Source organism: Humulus lupulus, chromosome X (genome assembly GCF_963169125.1).
Source record: "Humulus lupulus chromosome X, drHumLupu1.1, whole genome shotgun sequence".
Classification (NCBI taxonomy): domain Eukaryota; kingdom Viridiplantae; phylum Streptophyta; class Magnoliopsida; order Rosales; family Cannabaceae; genus Humulus; species Humulus lupulus.
Genome location: NC_084802.1, coordinates 220,300,854 through 220,309,312, shown reverse-complemented (window position 1 = coordinate 220,309,312; position 8,459 = coordinate 220,300,854). Strand labels below are relative to the sequence as shown.

At 40.4% G+C, this 8,459-nt stretch overlaps 1 non-coding gene across 1 annotated transcript; it reads right to left on the bottom strand.

Moving 5' to 3' along the window:
* Window positions 1-601: 601 nt before the first annotated feature.
* On the bottom strand, window positions 602-708 carry LOC133807946 (small nucleolar RNA R71). The gene has a single exon (XR_009879826.1). It is a non-coding gene; the product is annotated as a small nucleolar RNA R71 (small nucleolar RNA).
* Window positions 709-8,459: the final 7,751 nt, after the last annotated feature.

The following is an 8,459-nucleotide window of genomic DNA, read 5'->3' as shown; positions in this document are numbered from 1 at the left end:
TATTTCCTTAACAGCCACTTAGGGCAAAATCGTCCTTTCCCATCTATCCGGTAATTATAATTAACGTCTTTCAATTCCTGTTATTCCCAATATTCTCATATAATAACAAAATCATATCCTATTATCCTTTAATTACTGGTAATGTACTAAGCATCAAATTACCCCGAGACTCACCCTGAGCCCGGTAAATAACCCCGTTATGACTAAACCGCTAACTTACATTCTAAGATCGTCTCATGCCGAATAGCTCGAACATATCCACATAATAATGTGGCCTCATCCATAAATCACCAACATACATGAAAATATACAAATATGCCATCAACGGGCCAAATTACTAAAATTTCCTTATAATGGAAAGTGGACCCACATGTATGCATTTATCATCATATAATAATATAATTCACATAATCATGCATATAATCATTTAATTGCATAAAAAATTAATTATGTCCCTCTCAGCCCCCTAATCCAGGCTCTAAGCCACATTAGGGATTTTGGGACATTGCAGTTAAATTCCCTTCCCACAGGGTCTATAACCACATGGGGTCAAGTTTATAATAAATTCTTGTTGAATTTTTTTCCTATGTCTAAAACTAATAGTCTAAGGAGAGAAATCTCTGAGTTTTTTCAAAAAGATAATGAAGAGTTTTATGAATGTTGAGAAAGATTTAAAGATTTATTATTAAAATGTCATCGTTATGGTTTTGAAAAATGGAGACTTGCAAAATACTTTTATGATGGTTCGACACTCTAATCGTCAAATTATTCAATCTAAGCATACTAGAAAAATTTTACAATTTCAAGGCCAGGAGGCTTGGGACGCCCTAGAAGATTTATCTCTCAATTCACAACAATGGAATTATTTTGATCCTAGGTCTAGGTCAACTAATTCACCAAAAAGAGGAGGAAGGTGTGAAGTAAAAGATGAATTTGACTTAAGAACATCCTTAGACACATTAGCAAGAAAAGTAGAAGCTTTAGCCATAAGCCAAACTATAAATTCGCCAATGCAACCAAGAAAAGATGTTTGTTCTATATGTTCTAGTCCTTGCCATAATGCCCAATCATGTCCTTCCTACCAAGAGGCCTTTTCTGAGGAGGCCAACGCTCTTCATGCTTATGGGAAACCAAATGATAGTCCATTTTCATCCACAAATAATCAAAATTAGAGAAACCATCTAAACTTTTCATGGAGACAAAACCAGCCTCCAATGAATCAAGGGCACCAATACAACACGCAAAACCAAACCCATGCCCCACAAAATCAACCATATCTCAACAAAGGAAACATTCCTTAGAATATACTTTACAAAAATTTATGCAATCCACTCAAAAAAAATCCTACAAAACCAGTCTCAATCAATTACCAAACTCGACACACAAGTAGGACAACTCGCTACTGCTTTAGCTGATAAAAAAAAAAGGAACATTTCCTAGTCAACCTATCCCAAATCAAAAAGGCCAATATGAGATAGGAAAGTCTAGCCATAATGGAGAAGCCAAATCAATTTCAACTCTTAGGTCTGGAAAGAACATTTTCAAATTCGATTACATACCCGAGGTTGAAAAAGAAAAGATTCAACCTTCTAGTTCTAATGCCAATGACTCTTCAAAGGAGGATACTCAAATCCACCCTTTCATTCCAAAAGCCCCATTCACGCAAAGATTACTTCCAATTAAAAAAGACGGCCAATATAATGACATCTTAGAAGTTTTTAAGCAAGTTAGTATCAATATCCCTTTCTTAGATGTCATTAAACAAATTCCTGCCTACTCTAAAATTTTTAAGGATCTTTGTACTATAAAAAGAAACACTAATGTTCCTAAAAATGCATTTTTAACTGAAGAAGCTAATTCCATTATTCAATATAAGAGTCTTGTTAAATATAAAGATCCTAGGTCTCCCACAATTTCATGCATTATTGGTGATCATTTTATTAACAAGGATTTACTTTATTTGGGTGCTAGTGTGAATTTATTGCCTTATTCTGTTTATAAACAACTTGGTCATGATGAACTGAAACCCACTTCTATAACCCTTCAATTAGCCAACCATTCTGTGAAAACTCCTAGAGGAATTATAGAAAATGTTTTGATAAAATTTACTTTCCTGTTGACTTCATTGTTCTAGATACGCAACCTGTGGGAAATGTGCATGATCAAATTCCTATCATTTTAGGTAGACCATTCTTAGCTACATCTAATGCAATCATTAACTGTCGTAATGGCGTTTTGAAATTATCTTTTGGAAATATGAATGTTGAATTGAATGTATTTAATGTTGCTAAATCTGTTAAGTGTGAGGAAGTGCATGAAGTTAACATGGTTGAGAATAATTTTGAAGATGATGAAAATGACTTGCTTGACTTTTGTGAAAAATATTTTGGTATGAACTTACATGTTGATGATTCTATGAATGATGTGAATTCTTTGTTAGAATCTATGATCTTAAATGATACCATAATTGAACCTTTTTCACCCCTAAAGCATATTCAATCAATTTCCGAGTCTCCAAAGTTAGACCTGAAACCCTTGCCGGAAAATTTAAAATATGCTTTTCTATGAGAGTTTGAAACCTTGCCTGTTATCATAGCATCCTCCTTAAATAAAGAACATGAAGATAAATTGTTAGATTTCCTTAGAAAACATAAAGAATCCATAGGTTGGACCATTGGAGACATTAAAGGCATTAGCCCATCCATATGTGTGGTACCCTAAAAATTAGCACAAGTTTAATTACTTAGCTCAGGTACAACTGGCAGATGAATATGAGGAAAAATAGCCAAGTAGAACATCTAGTTAACAATGATGTGAGCAGCTAGAGACTCAATCCAGTTCGTACACGATGTACAGGTTGCTATCAGATTGCCTCTTAAGATAACAATCCAGTTCGAGGCTCAGAATTGATACCAAGTGAGTCTGAATTTCCCTCAATAGTGGTATTTTCGTTAGGAAGAGGTAATGGCCAGAACCACATTTGGGCGCTCTGAGATTAGTACGAACTAAAGTTCATATAGTCTTTGAACACTAGCTCGGGTGGGATATCCAGCTTGTGGAAACCTGGTTAGAACGCATACTGAAGGATCCCAAGAGATTTGGAAGCTTCTTATACGCTCATTAATGCCCAGGCTGTATTGCATATCTATCATTTATTATCCGAGATAACAGGAGTATATTCTATTCTGTTATCAAATCATATCCCAATGTAAATGGGAATAATTTGTATTAAATGTATACCTTATTTATTCACGCGGTTACCCAAACCTGTCCAAGAAATTTCCCTATAAATATCAGGGATAAAGGATAGGGAAGGGGACAGCCTTTTGTATTACTAAAACTCTGCAAAAATTGAGAGAGAAAAGCAATAATACTGTCTCGTGGACTAGGTGGGTTTTAACCACTGAATAACGTAAAAGTTGTGTGTTTTCGAAAGTATTCTTATTATTTCATTACGGTTTATAATTTAGCACTAATGTCCCCATTAGATTTCTTAATCTACCATTGGCGAAAAACTGCGTCAACAGTTTGTGCTTTCGTTGAGAGGAAATTAGTGCTTCACAAGTTTCAGTCGACATTCATCATGGTGCTCACTCAATTGATGCATGACAATGAGATAGAGCATCCTAGTGGGTAGGAGGCCCATCATATTGTTGTTCCCACTGAAAAGGGGCCAGATTTTCAACAACGTCCTGGGAAGCAACCGCTAGGCTAGGATGACACTAGGAGTTTAGCATCACTCCCACCAAATCCTAATCCAGGATATTTGACTGCCGTCGAGATGGAAAATGCCCAATTAAGGAGCCATCTCGCTAGGGAAAATAGACAGATCGAGGAGGTCTTGGCTTGGTTACCCCTTCTTGCCACCAACGTTAATGTCGGAAAGAGGCAAAGTGGGTCTCATAAGTCCCACAGGAATAACCAGTCTAAACCTAGTGGTTCTGTCAGGACCGCCACTCCAAGCTCTGTAACTTCAAAGTGAAATCATCAAAGTGCTCAGCTCACTAGTCATCACAGGGGTCATCATCAACATGTCATTCGATCGGTCAAAACTGCGATCCCCAGCTCCATACCTTCTTCACAGGTTCCCAGGAGTGCCAAAAACAACCCACTGAGGCGGGCTGGGACAAGTTCACAGAGGCAAATACTCCAATGAATCCTCCTGTGCCATGATCAGAACCTAAGGCATAGAGAACTCGGCACATTGGGGTAGAGCCGAGGCGGGCTAATTTAGTTCATCCTGATGGAACGAGGATAGCCTCGCCAATATGAAATCCGACATCACCAGTTTAACATCCTACACCACCTCACCCACAACGAGATGCTCCAGCTCGTGAGATCAGTAGGAGAAATCCTCCCTCGTCAGTAGATACTTACGTCCCATAGGCACATGTTGAGAATCCAGGTCTTCGATCTCAACCGCGGGCCGTAAGTTTTGCAAATGGAAGTTACTAGAAGGGGAGCCAGCGTGGAGGCAGGTCTGAGAGTGACCTGAGAAATCATCTGAGCTCAGCACGAAGTCCTCAGTATGATCCACAGCCCAACACACGTGATCATTTGAACTCACAAAGAAGGTATCTATTTTGTAATGAGGATGTTAGTTATACTCGACATGAGGGAGGTCCATCTATCATACACGACAATGGGAATGTCCCACCTAACCAAGCTCGAACTTGGAGGGACAACAACCCATCAAACGTGTACAATAAGATGGGAGATGTTGAACAACTCCCAGCTAACCTAGAGACCAAGGACCTAACCATTGAGAGACTGGCTTTGATGGAGGAACAAATGAAGAGGCTCTTATTTGGAAAGGGGATGGACGATTACAACTCAGATGAGGAGCTCGAACCTTTCCCTCCAAACATTGCAGCCACTACATATCCTATTGGTTTTAGGATGTCAAACATGTCGACATTTGATGGAAACATAGATCCATCCGATCACCTCGGGATGTTCAACACAATGATGATGGCCCACAATGTTGGGCTCGATCTAAGATGTATCCTGTTCCCCGCGAATTTGGTCGGACCTACCAAACAGTGGTTTAAACAATACAAGAAGCATTTGATAAGCTTGTGGAAGAACTTGTCTTCTGAGTTTAAGAGAGCATTCCGAGCTTCATAGGCAGCTCGTGTAAAGGCTGATTCATTGGCCAATGTAAAACAGCAACCTGGTGAATCACTGAAAGCATATCTAAGCAAATTCGCCAATGTCGCAGCATGGGCTAGGGATGCTAATGATAGCTCCAAGCTCATGGCGATGAGGACAGGAATCCTGGTGGGAGGCGACTTGTGGCAAGAACTCCAACAAAAAGGAGTTAAAAGTGTAGATGAGTTCTTGGCCCGAGCACAGGAGTGGATAAACCTGGAAGAGGTGCGATCTGCTGTCGTGGGAACCAGCTAGGCCCCTATCCAACCCGCTGGAGTGGTGACAGAGGTTGCGGCTACAACTAAACCTATTACCCAGAATAACCAAGTGGGAAACAACAAGAGGAAGGGGAATGGTGAGGGCGACCAGAACGGCACAAAGAAGAACACGTCTGTGGAGAAATTCAAGCCCGTTTATGCCTCCTACACTGACCTAACGGACACCCGGGAACTTATCTTCCTGGAAAATTCTAATCGCCTCCCATGGAAGAAGCCAGAGCCTTTAAGGAATCAAAGGGCAAAGAGAGATCCCTCAAAGTTTTGTCAATTCCACAATGACATCGGTCATAACACCAATGATTGCCGATAGCTGAAGGATGACATTGAGACTCTCATTCAGGCTGGACCATTAATCCAGTACGCCCGAAATCGGGTCGTTCCCAATCAACCTACCAGGCAGAATTCTCATTCAACTCTAAACGTCCCGACAGGTCAGCCTAGAGCTCAGATGAATCAGATCGACCCTCCTCCGATAGTAGGAGGAGATATAGCTACTATTGTCAGAGGACCTCATTTGGCAGGCAAGAGCAACGGGGCCCAAAAGAGGTATATTAATGAGTTGAAAACTCACAACGGTGTGTAGTTTTTCCCGGAGCAACGGTTATCGAAACAACAGCAGTTGGAAAAATAACCAATCATTTTCATAGAAGAGGACACTAGCTACGTTCAATTCCCGCATAATGACCCGCTAGTGGTAACCGTGCAGCTCGTCAACCGAAGGGTACGGAGGATACTAGTGGATAATGGAAATTCCATAAATGTGCTTTTCAAGTCGACCTTAGAAAAGATAGGATTGTCCATAACAGATTTGAAGGCAACCTCAATGACTCTGTATGGATTTTCAGGTGAAGGGACGACGGCCATAGGGACGATCGGACTAGTGGTTACGTTGGGAGAAGAGGCACGAACTGTCTCTAAAATACTTGAGTTTATGGTAATCGATTGTCCGACTGCGTATAATGTGATTTTGGGACGACCCGCGCTGATGGCTTTCGAAGCCATCACCTCAATCCAACACTTGGCAATGAATTTCCCCTCAACCTCAGGAATATGCACAGTAAGAGGAGACTAGCTCGCTGCCAGAGAATGCTACAACATTGCAATGAAGGGAAAATCATAACCCAGGTAGCAGGCGATGGTCATAGGTGAAAGAGATGAGGAGTCCTGGGAAATGGAAGTAACCCGTGGGATGGAAGACCCTTGAGAAGGAAACGATGAGGTTCCCCAATGGGATAACATTGATCCGCGAGTAGGCGAAGACAGATCTGAGCTTAAAGCAATAGAGGAGCTCGAGGAAATAAACATCAACCCAGAAGTACCTTCAAGAGTTGTCAAAGTTGGAAAAATCTTGAAGTCGAAAGGAAGAAGGAGTTGGTCGAGTTCCTAAGGAAGAACCTGGATGTCTTCACCTGGTCACATAAGGATATGGTGGGAATCAGTCCAAGTATAATAATGCATACTTTGAACTTGGACAAGAATGTGTCAACAAAGTCCCAAAAATGAAGGCTTTTGGGGACAGTACAATCTGAAGCGCTAGAAGAAGAAGTAGCTCGCCTACTTAAATGCGAGTTTTTCAGGGAAGCAAAATACCCAATCTGGGTTGCTAACCCCCGTGCTAGTCCCGAAGCCAAATGGAAAGTGGAGAACTTGTATCGATTTCTCCAACCTTAACAAGGCTTTTCCAAAGGATTGTTTCCCACAACCAAGTTGGTAGACGCCATGGTCGGTCACGAGCTCATGTCTTTCATAAACGTGTATTCTGGATAAAACCAGATTGTGATGAACCCTCTAGACCAAGAGCATACCAACTCCATGATCGAGCATAACGTATATTGCTACAAAGTTATGTCATTCGGGCTAAAAAAATGTCAGAGCTACATACGAACGGTTAGTCAACAAAATGTTCGCTAACCAGATCGGGAGAAACATAGAGGTGTATGTCGATGATATGCTCGTCAAATCAAAGACTGCCAGTAACCATGTATCCAATCTGGAAGAATGTTTTGGCATATTGAGAAAGTACGACATGAAGTTGAATCCCCAAAAGTGCACTTTCAGAGTTGCGCCGAGAAAGTATCTGGCATGAAGTTTTGGCATATTGAGAAAGTACGAGTAGTCAAGGTATTTGTAATGTCCCAAAATTACCTAATAAGGCTTAGGGCCTTGATTAGGGGGCCAGGATGGCAATATATGGAGTTATATGTATATTTGTTATATTTAATTATAATTATGTGAATTATGTGATAATATGACTAGTTGTCCATGTTTAGGGGTATTAAATATGCATGTGGGCCCATTTCTTATTAGAAGGGAAATTCTGACAATTTGGCCTGTTGCGGACATAATTATATATTTATATGTATATATGTGATATATGTGAGAGACCACATTATTATGTGGGTTTATTTGAGTTACTCGGCACGAGATGATCCTATGGAGCAAGTTTGCGAGAAAGTCGCAATAGGACCCAATACCCGACTCGGGGCGAGTCGAGGGGTATTTAGGGTATTAGGCATTTCATTGGGTTATCGGGTAATGGAAATAAATAATTGGAGATACATCTGAAGTTAGTGAGTTTAGGAGGGAATACTGGGGAATTTGACCACTTTGCCCTCGGGGACGTTTTTGGTACCCTGAGCCTCGGGATTAGCTTAAGTTACTTAAGCCTTAGGAAACTATAGAGAAAACACAAGAAACACTCAGAATTTCCTCACTAACCGACCCTCTCCTTCTCTCTCCCTCTTGTTGTTTTTCTCTCAACTTTCCTAAGGAGTTCTTTGAAGAATTAAGCAAATTTCTAGCTGAAACTTGGAGAATTGAAACCTAAACTTGGGGAGTTAGTTCTGTTGCAACTTGTGGGATTAATCTTCAGTTGAGGTAAGCTTTAGATTATGTTTTTGGCCATTGAAATTATGAGTAATACTTGGCTGTTTTGAAGTGTGCTTGAACCTTTAAGCTTGAGAATTGGCTTGGTGTTTTGATGAGTTTTAAGACTGGATTTTTGTTGGTGTTTTGTTGCTAGAAAGATGT